This window comes from Schistocerca piceifrons, chromosome 3 (assembly GCF_021461385.2).
Source record: "Schistocerca piceifrons isolate TAMUIC-IGC-003096 chromosome 3, iqSchPice1.1, whole genome shotgun sequence".
NCBI lineage: Eukaryota > Metazoa > Arthropoda > Insecta > Orthoptera > Acrididae > Schistocerca > Schistocerca piceifrons.
The window spans coordinates 795,881,476-795,896,847 of record NC_060140.1 but is presented as its reverse complement, the minus strand read 5'-3'; the positions used below and the strand labels follow the sequence as shown (position 1 = coordinate 795,896,847).

The following is a 15,372-nucleotide window of genomic DNA, read 5'->3' as shown; positions in this document are numbered from 1 at the left end:
GAAGCCTGTAATTAGAATTCCTAGTGCCCACTTCATCTGAGAAATACACTTATAGCTACAGCTTATAGCTATGAGGAATTAGGAGATTGTCTGGGAATCATAATCAAAAACGATCCCGTAAAAACGTTCGCTATATTCTGAAAGACACAGATCAAAAAAAAAAAAAAAAAAAAAAACGATTCCACACAATCCAACTACCACTACCAGAACAGTTCAGAGTCTAATGCACTGATGCAACTATAACTGTCCAAATTAAATGTTTAAGTGAATGCTCGCCATAATTTGATGATAATGTTTATCAAACGCCACGCTAAATAATGGTAGAATGTCTGTCCCGCGGCGGCACGTGAAAATACGACCTACGCAAACTGAAGATAGATCATTAGTCATCCCAGAATTAACAGTTCACTCGAAAATTATTTCATGGTTACGTGTATCCCAGGTAACTTATTACGGTATCCGAGGCTGTTTATAGCAATGATACCGACGCGACGCGACTCCCGGCACAGGTGGCGTGTTATTCAGCGTTTGGAGAGAACTGGGGCCTTGCTTCCTCGCGCAGCGATCTTAAATTTAAACATCCTAGCCTTATTTATTCGCCTACTTAATCTATCTCGCTTCCTTAATTTCTAAGTCACAAACCAGAAAATTATGAATTTCAACAAAAATTTTAATTTGTGAGATCCAGAATACTGTTTCTACTAAATTATTATGAAGAAGGAATCTAAATATAAATTTTTAAGTCTCTAGCTTTTTTCTGTTGCGCCAATGATTTTTACAGAGAAACGTCAAAATTTCGAAAATGGTTAAAGTTATTGAACTGATATTCAACACATTTTGATTTAGTATTACTCCTGACATGCTAGAAACGTTTCAGGTTATTTACTTGATTTTTAAAGTATTGCGCAACATTTATGACGTCAGAGCTAGTTACAGCGGACTGGCTGGCACACAACGGAAAGACTGATGTGAATTTTATACGGCGTGAGTAGGCTGCTTCCCTACAGTCTGTCTTCCATGTTAACAAAATTCTAATCTTCAAAACTGCTTTTCTTACCATTAGTATTCTACATTTTATATCCTCTCTACTTCAGCCATCATTGGTTGTAAAAATAGCACTACTCATCTGCTATCACCTGATTTAATTAGGCTACATTCCATTATTCCTGTCTTACTTTCGTTGATTTTCCTCTTATATCCTCCTTTCAAGACACTGTGCATTCCGTGTAAGTACTCTTCCAAGCCCTTTGCTGTCTCCAACAGGATTGCAATGTCATCGGCATACCTTAAAGTTTTTATTTCTTCTCCCTGAACTTTTATTCCTATACCATTTTTTCTTTGGTTCCTTTATTATTTGTTCAATCTCTTCTACATATCTGGAAAAACACGCCAAAACTTCCTATCCGACCAACGTTGTTCAGTCTGGGACCGCGCGACCGCTACGGTCGCAGGTTCGAATCCTGCCTTGGGCATGGATGTGTGTGATGATTTAGGTTAGTTAGGTTTAAATAGTTCTAAGTTCTAGGGGACTGATGACCTCAGATGTTAAGTCCCATAGTGCTCAGAGCGATTTGAAGCATATGAACCAACGTTGACCTGCGGCACCAATATGCTCCTAGCACCGATGTAACCACCATCATACACCTTGTAGATCGTCGGTTTGGTGACGTAAATATAAGCCCAAAAATAGCACGGAAGCTGCTGCACATCTGGATCTTCTTACACATACGTCATGCCAGTGGAGGGGGGTACTTCGTATCATTATTAGTGAGAGAGTGAAAATCTGCCTATGTACGTTCTAATGTCTCTCATGTTAAGGATCACACAGGAGCAGAATTGCAGCACATGTTTCCTATTACAGTCTTGATTTCTCGCTATTAACTTCGCATTTCTTACAAATGTTCCAAGCCATTTCACATTTCATGAGCATCTCCGTTACACTTCCGTGTTGTCGATACCAGCATGTTATGATCTCAGCATTAAGCCTCTGAATACTATTGTTGTCTGCTACCATGACAATCTCTAAGGACTACAAACGCTGGAGCACCCTATATCAACAAATGGCTACCTCAGGGCACTGTCCTAGTTTCAGGATGCCTATTTAACAGCCTCCAGGAAGGAAAACATCTGTTTAACTATGTTTCAGGCAGTTAATGCCCGAATTTAAAAATCTAAAATTTTGTCATAATGTTCTCATCATACATGTAAGCTACACTGATAAGCAAAAACATTATGGCCATCGCCCACCGCGACGATGGATGTGCCTGTTGGCGTTGCAGGCTCGTGACTCGGTAACGAAGGTATGTAAGTGGAGCAGACATGGACAGGGTATCACCCTAACGAAGCTATGGGCAGATCATTATTATTACGCAGAGACTGTGAACGAGAATCTCGAAAACGGCAAATCTGGTCGAATGTTCGCTTGCCGCTGTCGTGAGCATCTACTGGAAGACATAGAGCGACAGTGAAATTACCACCAGGTGCTAAATGGTTAGACGTCCACGACTCTTCACAGAACGTCGGATTCGGAAGGCTTGTCTGCTCTATAAGGTATCACAGATGGTGATCTGTGGTATCTCTGGCGAAAGAGCACAGTGCTGGTGCACACACAAGTGTTTCGGAGTTCCTCGCTCATCGTTTATTATTGAACATGGAGCTCCGCAACAGACCTCCCCTAGGTGTTCACATGTTGATCCAAAGATATCGTAAATTACGATTGCAGTTGGCCGGAACCCTCTGGATCAATGTAAACATGTCGGCTCATCGGGCGAATCACATGTTTGCTACGCTAGGTCGATTGTCGTCTCCTTATTTAAACGCCATCATGGAAGTGAACGGCGGCTCGAAACGTGCTCCGCGCCAAGGACGCAGGACGGTGGGAGCAGTATTATGCTAAGGGAGACATTCTCCTGCGCTTGTATGGGACCTGTGGTGGTAATCAAACGCATGCTGACAGATGCGATCCCCCTGTATCCATTCCTGCTTGATATCTTCACCGACGACGATATCATTTTTCAGCAATATAAATGTCCGTGTGTCGGAGCCAGAACCGTGCTAAAGTGGTTTGAGGAGCATTATAATGAATTCAAGTTGAGTCTCGGCGACCAGATTCGCCTAATTTAAGTCTTACGGGACTCATATGTGTCGTATCGGGCGCCATCACCGCGTTCGCAAATCAGCGGCCCATTATTTAGGCCAGATGCATAACCTGTGCTTAGACATCTAAGCTACGTACCTCGTCAAACCGGATAACTAACTGTCGGATTCCTGATACGCAAAATCAGTAATGTATTTCGTTACAAAGACGGACAAACAAGCTATTAAGCGGCTGGTCATATGTTTTGGCTCATCAGTGTATAATTTTACGTTAAAGATTTCACACTAGTATCGACGTCACTGTATATCTCTCTTGAGGCAGTGTAACTAATGGCGTGCAAATTATCCACACTATATTCATTCAATATTTGAGAATGAGAGCGCTTAGCGTTTTTCCAACAAACTTTGTACATAATTTGAAATGTCTTCGAAACTTTTTCTTGCACACATCCTCCACCAAATGTGAAAGACAAAAAAGATAATCGCTTATTACATTTTCGCTCCTCATGCATTAAAACTGGGGCAACACGTATGGCGTTTTAATTTAGTACTTCTTTACTACAGATTATATTCGGTTTACCATTGAATATACCTGCAAACTAATGTCCATGTAACACACTTAGTTCGCCGGCCGGGGTGGCCAAGCGGTTCTAGGCGCTACAGTCTGGAACCGCACGACCGCTACGGACGCATGTTCGAATTCTGCCTCGGGCATGGATGTGTTTGATGTCCTTTAGTTAGGTTTGAGTAGTTCTAAGTTCTAGGGGACTGATGAGCTCAGAAGTAGAGTCCCATAGTGCTCAGAGCCATTTAAGACACTTAGTTCGGGGGATGCATACGAGTTTGATTCTTTAAAGTGTTGGGGTGGGGATTTACTAGGACACTTAAATTGGTCACAGTTGTGTCTTTCATGTGATTTCCTTCATAGATGTACTGCACCTTCCCAGCAATGTTCGACAAATCTAAATGTCCCATTTCATGTCGCTTCTTGAAGTTAGTATCTAGTGCCCTTACTATGTGGTGTTCTCAGGATCTCTACCACTAACATTGTAAACTGATGTTACTAGACACTTCCTCTTTGTTACAGGTACTGTGAAGCACTTAAACTGATTTAAAAACAGTTGCCATTCATTAGAATCAAACAGAATGCATTGGTGCACTAGGCAGGTAGCGACGTTGACATAATTTCGAATGAAGAAAAGTTAACAACTTTTATATATTTTTAACAATCAGTGTTTTCTTTCCCAACCTTGATTTAGGTTTCCAGCACGCCATAACAGCTAATAATAAAACAAAAATTTATTGTGATATCTATGAAATTAGGAAGAAGAAGGGGACTTGTCTTTCTCTTGCACCAAACAACTTTGTTTTACAAATATGCTGTCAAATGAATAAACAACTAACAAAAGGCACAATAAAAATTATCACTTATCGTGTTACTGAATATTATGAGGGATCTCAGACCATCTTATCATAAAATTTCATCTCTTAGGCTGGCACCTAGTACTTGACGAGCTTCATGACATATGTGTATAACGGGCAGAGGCACTTTTATTTTTCCTCAGGATATGTCAACGTAGTTGTGACTTTCTGAATGACGAATGGAGCGCTGCAGCGAATTACATGTTCAGTGGAGTATTCAAAGAGTCTGCACTCTGAAGTTGTGAACTTCTCTCATTATCAGGACTCGTAATGTTTCATGTGCTACAAGAAGTTTAAAATTTATGTTGTCTAACATAAACTGCAGTAATTATCTTGGAGATATTTGTGACAACATACTTCCAGTCACTTTGTATGGAATAACTGCTCATGAGAAGCTAACTCCAGGACACGTCTATTTCTTGCACCAAAAAGACACCATTGACAATGCAACGTCCCCTTAGAAACATTTATACATGACTGTGCTTAAACTGACACAGAATATTTTTTGCGCAACGCAATCTGACTTTCAATAATCCCTACAAAAGAATGGCCCTGACTAAAATTAACCTATACCTTTCACAAATCACTTACCTCACAAAAACCTTCGTTACTCGAACTACTGCAATACAGCGAGCACCACTACTGCCAGCTAAATAAAAGATTCAAACTACAGAAGGCACTAACTACTGATAGGCATAGTTAGCAAATGAAAGATTTTAATAGAGAACAAACAATTTTAACGAAATCGTCGAAATGAATGGAATTGATTTGAAATTTCGTTAAAGAAGAATAATATATTTTATCTTTTGCTTTTAAGTTAATTTTCTTTCGTGCAAACTTTGTTGTAGAACCACTCTCTTATTTTCGTGTGGTAATAAAAATTTTTACTTTCTTAAGAATTACGTACATTTAAAGAAAAAATAATATTTACGTGTACTCATATGAACTGGTTAAGAATATTAGGTTGAGAATTGAGTCCTTTAAATCTTTCGGCCTTGGCATACACTTTCCAGATGCAGTGGGTTTTTTTGTTAAATATTTTTACTGAATTTTATCCCGGCACTAGCCATAGAACACAAGATTACCTCTATTAGCGGAAAATGTTTTAATTATTGCCAAGCCGACATTTATCACTGATCAAACCTACTTCATTACACATTTAAGATATTTTGAAAGAACCAAACTGTTTAAATTTCAATGTTAACTAACATTAACTATCCGCCTACGAATGCACAAACATATAATTAATTCAAATTTTATCAGCCACAGGATCTCTGAAAAAGAAGAACAATTTCTTAATTCACTATTGATTTTTATGCATCTGTTCCCGATTTACGGGTTTGATAATTTTTTTTAAATGTGCCGCCGCTGCTGTTGTTGGTCGCGGCACAGCCCAGCAACACCGCTAAAAAATGCTGAAAAATTCTTAAAGAAATTTTATAGATGACGTGGGCAAGCTAATTTACATAAATAATTCACACATTTGATAAATTCTGATATATTTAGATCAAACAGTAGTACAACTCACATTAATTCGTAACGCATCGTCTAATGGCGGCTAAGTCCAGACAGAGACAAAAGAAGTCTACACGTTCGTAAAAAAACTCTTTCACAGTGTCCTACCGCAATGACTTCTGAACAGAGAAGACCAAAGAATACATAATGCATTGTGCTTAAATAGTATTGCTGACTATTAACATTTCTTTGCAAATTGACGATATTATTCTCTTCTGGCAACATTTTATATCTCTGCTATCGCAAATACTGACACATTTTACAATCACATAATAAATACAGAAAAATTCCTATCCTAAATACAGAGAAATATTACAACAAAAAATATAAGGAGAATAACAAATGTCTTTTACACCACATTCAGTAATATTTTTGTTCAATAATTACGATATATACAACTTGCCCAGAGCGGCGTATATGGTACAAATAAACACTTGTTCTTTAATAACATGAGTTTGCCAGGGAACGTTACACAATGTATTTACCTTACTAGTGTTAAAAAGTAATAATATATATATAGCAGTTCATGACATCCAGTCTTACAAATTACAAAACTCCACCATCTCTCTCCCCAAATCCACCACTGCTGGCGGCTCACCTCCAACTGCGCAACACTACGTGCTGTTCACATCCAGCTGCCCAACACTACAATGGCAGACAACAATGCAAAGTAGCCACAGACTGCACACAGCACAGTCAGTGATTTTCATATAGAGCGCTACGTGGCGTTACCAATATAAAAAACCTAAACAGCCTACTTATATAGGCCACATGCTCCCCACAAAAAATTTTACAAATTGTTTTGGGCACTGGCCAATACAGATTTGAAAAAAATTTTCATAATTACAGTAAGAAAAATATCAAATGCACACACTTATTAATACAATGTTGGTCAAAAGCTAAAATTTTCTCACAGTCCATAAAGACAGTCCTGATTATTCATCACAGTAAAACTGCCGTTTCTTTTCTCAAAGTCTGAGCAGTAAAAGAAAATGCACGTGGAAGTAGTGGATTTCCATGCAGTCTTGAAGAAGTAGTGTTGTCCTTCCAACGGAAAGACAGTGCTGACTCTTGACATGCTGACAGGTAATGGGCCACAACAGAGCAAACCCACAGCAGAGTCATTCGACGTTTTGATGAATATTGGTAGGTAGGTCGTCACAGAGCAGACCCACTGTAGCCCTGGTAGAGATTACAGTATTGGTGGGCCACCAGAGGTGCAATCCCACTGCAGTCCGTGTAGAAATAATGGTACTAGTGAGTCAGCAAAGGTGTAGACTCACTGTAGTCCTTGTAGAAATAATGGTACTGGTGAGTCAGCAAAGGTGTAGACCCACTGTAGTCCTTGTAGAATTAATGGTATTGGTGGGTCATCAAAGATGCAGACCCACTGTAGTCCTTGTAGAGATGGCCAGCAGCCATCTGTTGTGTCTGTGCAGGTGCACAATCACCATTGAAGAGTCTTGTGGATAATATAGCAAGTCCATAACCACCACTTGCGCACTCACAAAGTTTTTATCTAATTGTCCTTAGAACCAGCAATGCTGTTAACCAGTCCCTTGCTGAATTATTAACACACGTGCAAACACTAACAGTCCCTACTTCTCACATATTGTCCATATACTATGACCAACAGAAACGTGTGCAGTGAAATGGAACTTAAAAGTTAATAATATGATGAACTGGTGTCAATTACAATTTTATAACATAAGAATACATTTACAAAGGTACAAAATACATCATTAAAGCATAACAATACACATAACATTTTTAGTAAAACAGGCTTTACAAAAGAATAGAAATAAACATATACATCAGTGTTACAGGAATTATGAGATAAGTAAATACATAAAAGATCAGAATAATTATAGAAACATCAACTTCACACATGAGCATTAAAACAGACCAGAATTAATAATGTCTAACATCTTTACAAAGTCAATAACATATTATTAATGCAAATTGCATTTGAGGATAACAGTATTCCTCATCATAGTTCATGTAGCTGAGTATTAGAAAAATTCTACAACCTAAGTCTTATCAGATAAACATATAAAGACAGGAAGAACATAAATACACAAGGGTACACAAACACATAGTGGGATAACACAAGGAAAGGACAGGGTTTGTTTTACTGCAGTATTTTGCAAACAAAACTTTCTTTACTTCTCGGAGATCTCCCTTCGTTCCAAAAAGTCCTATCTATACCTGCTTTCTGTACTTTTCTCGTATTACCTCTCAGTGCATTTCTTCAAATTCATCGCAACTCATTCTCTTATAGGCTACCCCCTCTTAAGCTAACTTAAATCTACTGAGCTCAGATGCATCAACTAAGTGGCGAGGCAATGCAGCAGCACAAAACAATTAACACAAACAGCAATGACAAAAAAAATGGAAATTGGCAAAGCAAGCAGCATTAATTAGCAAAGGAAATGCAATATTACAACTAATATAAGGCAATGTGCAGCAAACAAGAAAAATAAATCAGTAGTAAAACTAGATTAACAGAATAATACAAAGTGAAATTTAATAACACTATGCCTGGCAAACAGCAGCAGCTAATGCAATAACTTATATCTAATCGTGAAAAAGCTCAAGCAGAAAAAATATTATAGTAAAGATGGCCATGTCTAATACCTATGTCACATCTTAACACTAGAGTGATGCATCACTGTAACTTGCTCTAGCAGACAAGTTACCAAGTCACTGACAAAAGTTATGTATGCAATTCCTGTGAAGTGGAAATGTCTTTTTGTGCTCCCTCTTCTGTTTGGAGTACATCCATCATAAAGTTATTTTTTACTGCATCTGTAGGCATAAAATATTTATATTAGTACATCCATAAAATTTTATTTTAACCAATGCTACAGTGCAGATATTAAACAAAATAGGCAAAGCAAGGCGTGAAAAGCCATTCACTAGCCATATGGCATTTCATAATGCAGTAAACAATCTTTCAACTAGCAAGACAATTTCATTTCAGTAAATATCATAAATTCAGAACTCTACAGTGTAATCATGTTTTCAAGTTTGAGGGTGTCGTATTTACGATGCTTTCTACAAAGGAATGTCAATAGCGAGGTTTATGGCCTCCCTCTTTTTTTTTTACCTGTGCCTCTGAAAAGGCACACATTAATGGCTTTTTCTCCAAGCGTCTGACACAGCTGGCCGCTCAAGACGCATTACGTCAAGGTCACTTGGCTTTCTTACCGAAATATTTATGATACCAGTTTGCACTACTGTGACAGTCTCATATAAAAATTTCATGGTTCGAGAATTTGTGTTGCAAATCTGTATAAACAAAATCCTATAAATATAACAGTGTCCAAAAAATATTCGTCGGCATTGTGATACATTCATGCATTTAGACACATTTCATAACTCTTAAAGTACGATTCTTGGTTCCCAACATACTTTCCACAAGTCAGAGTCCCTAACCACTACTCATTATTCCTTACCTTATTACACATATACATATTCGTCGACACTTCTTCAATATTTCATCATAATAAATATGTAGCATAATCAAATTCCTCATATAGCATCAGTTTATTGATCATAAACATACCGCAACAGCGTAATACACAATGTCATCATAACATCATAAAACCTCAGCCAAATCTCAAAAACGGCGTAGCTTTCTGCAGTAATGTCAAAACCTAAAAAAAATTCTCTGCTCATTTCAATAGTGTCATCTACCTCATACGTACTTTAAAAATCATGCTCCCTTACCAAATACATCATCCAAAGCTCTCATAGTATCACAATGGTTCCAAAAAAATATGAACAGTTCACAAAGTACAGACAAAATACAATTTCATAAGTGTGAAGTTACCCAACTGTGTAATTGCGTAAACATGCGTCACTGATGTAGTAAAAAAAATGTTTATCTCTCAGTTAAATGATCAGACAGCTGTGTAATTTGTGTGTTAGAGAAATATGGTATCGATGTTTAAAGTTGTATAAGCAAATACCATATTAGCTAGGGCTCCTTGTGCTTGCCAAACACATGGTACACAAAGTAAACGTGTACCCCCCTGAGAATTAATGAATAATACCCTCAGGTGTTACAGATTACAGCAATGGAATGAAATGTGTCACAGAAAACCTTTGTATCATTGTACTTCAAATATCTTTAAAAATAAATGTTTTAAGTACAAAATTAATCACTCAAATACGTGTACTGTAGCGCTAAACTGTGCTCTTGTTGTAAGATAATCTCTGTGGAAGTGTCGTATTTATCGTCCTCCGAAAGCTAAGTTCTGCAAAAGTCAATGTACTTACCTCATGATAAACAAAAGTGAAATGCTTTGCGTATAGATATCGTAGTTATTACGCTTATTGCCATGATGAAGAAAGTACTGTGCTGTAACGTATTGTTGTGCTATGGAAAAGGCAGTCTCATTGTAGCTATACCACAAAAGTTACTACTAAAACATGTTTTACTTTCCAGAATAAATCAGAAAAATTGTGCAGATATAAAACAGATACACAGCAAAAGCAACATTGTAAATTGTGTCATATATTAATAGCGTCGTGATATAATCGTGTAGCTATCAAAGAAACCAAATGCTAAGTCATCTTTAATCTCACCGAATGTACTTCAAATAAAGAGTATCTTTTCAAGTAAACCAAAATGTTGCATTAATATCTCATTAGCAGTATAAGTTCTAAGTAAGTAAGCCTGATAGTCGTTACGTAATCGTGCAACTTGTTGCAAGAATGTACACACACAAAAACACTGTGTCATCTGTTCACTATAACAATGCATTCGTAATTTCTGTTGAAATAAGTTCTCATGGCTCTTGACTGGATATTTAACTTCAAAACATTGTTGCATGTTAACAGTTTCTAAGTGTGACAAAGCGTACTAGAAATGTGAAGTGAAAAGTTTTATGGAAAAGACGAAGTTAAAAAGCAGATTATCTCACAATAAACGGTTTTACATGTGAAATGTGGTGCAATCTTTTACTCTTCATAGTACTCAGAGTTTCAACTTGAACGCAATTATCATGCGGTATACGTCGGTAAAGAATGCTGGAATTTTTCTCAAGGTTAGCGTCTTATGTTATTTTTCTCTGAGCCAGCCGGCGCACGCGGCTGCCTGCGGTGCAAGTCATTGTCTGTTTCTTTGTTGGCGCATGTCGTTATTGGGATTAGGAGATCTAACTTCTACAAATTCACCTTGCCGAGAGGGCCCAGCTCTGTTTAAATCCCGCCAGCTGTGATGCAATTCAGGTCTGTCGTTACGAATATATCGTCTGTCGTCATGTCGGTAGATTCCGTAGTTTCTTCCTTGTCCGTCACGTGGTGGAGAATTTCTCCCTGAATCGTAACTGTGCGCCGAACTGTTGCGTCTGAAGTTATTCTGTCTCCCTTGATAATAATTGTTTTTGTTCCCATATTGTCTGTTTCTATGGTAATCTCTGTCATATTCATTACTACGGAAATGCGATCTTTCTCTGTTCCTATTATTACTCGGCCAGTGGTTGTCATATGGGTGGTGTCTGTTTTGGTCACGATTTGCGTTGTAAGAATAGACTTGTCGTGTCCAGTTATTGTTTCTGTCGTCACGGAATTGTGACAGATGTGACCTGTAGTGATTGTTTTCCTGTTTTTGCATCCCGCGACTGTCTATGTCAATTTCTAATTCTTGTAAGAGTCCCTGAAAAGCTTCAATGTCGTCTTTGCAACGTCCTGCCAAAATAATATTTCTTAAATATTCAGGCAATTTCATTAAGCAAATGCGGATGAGTTCTGAAGGGCTGTATGGGTTTGATAGATATTGATTCTTATGCAACATGTCTTCAAAATATTTGACAAGACTGGAAAATTCAGATTGTTCAAAGTGTTTCATCATCATGATGCTATGTTTTACTCGGTCTTATGTAGCTTGAGACCAATATGCTGAGAGGAAGGCATGGTAAAATTCTCCTTCACTGTGACAATCGTGAATGACCGATCGCATTCTTACAGCTGGTTCATTCTCAAAGCAGCCACACATAAATTCTAATTTGTTTTCTAATGACCAGTTGGGAGGAAAACAATGAGAGAACTGATGGAGCCATGGTTGTGGATGAATGTCGTTGCCAGAATTCTTAAATGTTTTGAATTTACGTGTAGTAATGAACAGCTTATAGTCAAAATCATCATGTCAGCGAGTCGCATATCGGTCATTGTTCGTCTTTCAGCGGTTCCATCTCAAAATTCGGTGTGCCATGCCAATTTCTTTCATAATTTCCGAAGTGTCCTGTGTTATTATTTTGTGGTTGTTCCGTATTTCTATGTCCCTCTTCCCGTATTGGAGTGCGAGTGGCTTCTGAAATACGTAAGTCTTGTATTACCTGTGTCAGCTGATCTTGTACTTCCCGGATTTCTCTTTGGTGTTGCGTATTAATTTGATTCTGATTTTATTTGAATTTCCTAATTTGTTCGCACTCTTCTGTGTCATTAAAGACTACCGGTTTTGTGTCATTCAGATTATCATCTACCTTTGTGGATAAGTTAGTGAACTGATCCGAAAGTTCGGCTACTTTCTCCGATAGTGAACACATTTCCTCAGTGTGTTTTTCTGAACCAAGTTTCAGAGTGTCCATTTGTGTGGAAATCGAATCTACTGTGTCCTTTAAGTTTTCCTGAGTTTTTTCAAGTTGCGTAACCGAATCGGTAGATGCAACTGAGTCAATATTAGCCCACAAGGTCTCATGATTTTCATGAACAATGGTTTGCAGTTCTTTTATGGCTGCTTCGTGATTCTGTAATGCCTTTTCATGCCGCGAAAAAATAGGTAGAAAATGCTCACAAATTTGTGTTTTTACGTCATTACAGACTTTTTGACATTTCGATTCAATGTTATGTAACTCAGTAGTTAAATCTTCACGTGTTTGTTCAAGTGTGGTGTCTAACTTCCGAAGATTTCGTTCCAATGTGTCTAACTTTTGAAGATATTGTTCCATGGCGTCTAACTTTTGAAGATTTTGTTCCATTGTGTCTAACTTTTGAAGATTTTGTCCCATTCGTTTCTGATTTTGTTCAAGCGTTGTGTCTAACTTTTGTAGCCTTTGTCCCATTTGTTGCATTAACTGTAATAACAGTGCACTGGTGTCTGAAACATGTTCCTCAGTGCTATTTGGCAGTGCATTTGAACCGGCAATATTCGCATTTTGAAAAGCAGAAAATGTGTCTTGATTTATTTGAGAAAACGGTGAGGACGCAAAACCTGAATCTACAGTATTTGCAAGATTGTGTCCTGTCGTTTCGGAATCCCGAGGCGAGCTGTTGCCGACCGATCGATAATGCTTCCCTGTTCACTAATTGTTTCACTGCCTACACCATTATTTGCAACTCGCTCCATTTCCCAATGCACAATTACCAAATTACTACTTTGAACGTTAGTTAATTCATTACTCTGCGGCGCTAACACACTGCTTTCGTCTTCACTGTCATTTCTCAGTTTACTTTGAAGCCTAGTATTACGTTTTTCACACGCCATTATTATCACAATATTTCACACGACAACACAGAAAAACACAATTTGAAGAGCAAAAATAAGAGAACTCATTAACATAGCACTGAAAATAATATCTAGTTAATTGCAAGCGCAGCAGCGAAATACTTGGTGCAAATCTATATGCATGCCACAACAACAATGAAAGACTGCAACTACAAAGGAGATTCTCTCTGCAATTACGCGCTAGCAATAAACAAAATCTACACTAATTACACAAACTACAAGAAAAAATCAGAAGATTCCAGTGAGCTATCCTCGGCTAAGTGTCGACATATGAAACGTCCCTTTAGAAAAATTATACATGACTGTGCTTAAACTGACACAGAATATTTTTTGCGCAACGCAATTTGACTTTCAATAATCCCTACAAAGGAATGGCCCTGACTAACATTAACCTATACCTTTCACAAATCACTTACCTCACAAAAACCTTCGTTACTCGAACTACTGCAATACAGCGAGCACCACTACTGCCAGCTAAATAAAAGATTCAAACTACGGAAGGCACTAACTACTGATAGGTATAGTTAGCAAATGAAAGATTTTAATAGAGAACAAACAATGTATTTACCTTACTAGTGTTCAAAAGTCATAATATATATAGCAGATCATGACATCCAGTCTTACAAATTTCAAAACTCCGCCATCTCCCTCCCCACATCCACCACTGCTGGTGGCTCACCTCCAACTGCGCAACGCTACGTGCTGTTCACATCCAGCTGCCCAACACTACAATGGCAGACAACAATGCAAAGTAGCCACAGACTGCACACAGCACAGCCAGTGATTTTCATACAGAGCGCTACGTGGCGTTACCAATATAAAAACCTAAACAGCCTACTTACAACGAGTCCATTCTTTATATTATACAGAATTAGTTCTAGGGATAAGTCTCATTCTTGCATCACACAGCCGACCAGTTTTAAAACTATGCAATGCCAGTAAAATCTCAGTTCCGGCCAAAAGTAAACGTATCTACGTATGCACCTATACCTGCAACTTTGATTTAGTGTGAACATTTCCTCACCATGTGTGTTGTAAATGCGTCTCACTAAATAACACCATCGTCAGCGAATAATCTCATAGTGTCACTGACACTATTTGACAAATCGCTACAGAGAATTTTAGAGGTCACATTGCACATCCTTGGGTACGCACATGACGTTACTTACGTCTCTGCTGAACATTCACCATACTTCCGGAAGAATGCGAAAAATTTCTGTATTCATTGTACTTATAACTGGAAGCTTTTCTTGCAGATGAAATTCTCTAACACAAACTATTGCTGTGCATTATCAGCCATGAATAAAGGATCAAGACAGTCTGAAGAATTGTGTACATTTATTTAAATGGACGGTAGTACTTACCACCGGAACTAGCCCCGTTTGTTCGGCTCATTGCGTTGTCGTAAGTAGCTCTCTCCTACATAGGCAATGGGGCACTCTCCACCGGCGCTGCACGTTGCTACGTTAGCGTAAACAAGACCCTGCCTCGAGTAAACAAGAACGACGAGCGCTCTGTGCCTTGTGACAACAGCAAAACCTCTACTCTGAGCAGCACTGCCACAACAGAACAATATTTGCGTGCGTACGTGACGTGGTTACGTATGTCACATCTAAGACAAACTCCGTCCATAGTGGTCTTAAAGTAATCCATGCATATTATAAAATCAGATGTATGTATGTCTGTATGTATGTATGATCCACATATCCTCCTAAACTGCTGGAGCGATTTCAGTCAAACTTGATACACGTAGAACATACTGCCTGGAGAGGATCACCGTGGGTGAAGAACCACCTACGACGACGCCCATATACCCAGGCTTTATT

The 15,372-nt window shown here is 38.3% G+C and overlaps 1 protein-coding gene across 1 annotated transcript in view; it reads left to right on the top strand.

The window, feature by feature from the left end:
- Positions 1-15,372, top strand: part of LOC124789071 (prolactin-releasing peptide receptor-like) — a 256,192-nt gene that overhangs the window by 226,204 nt on the left and 14,616 nt on the right. The window lies entirely within an intron of this gene.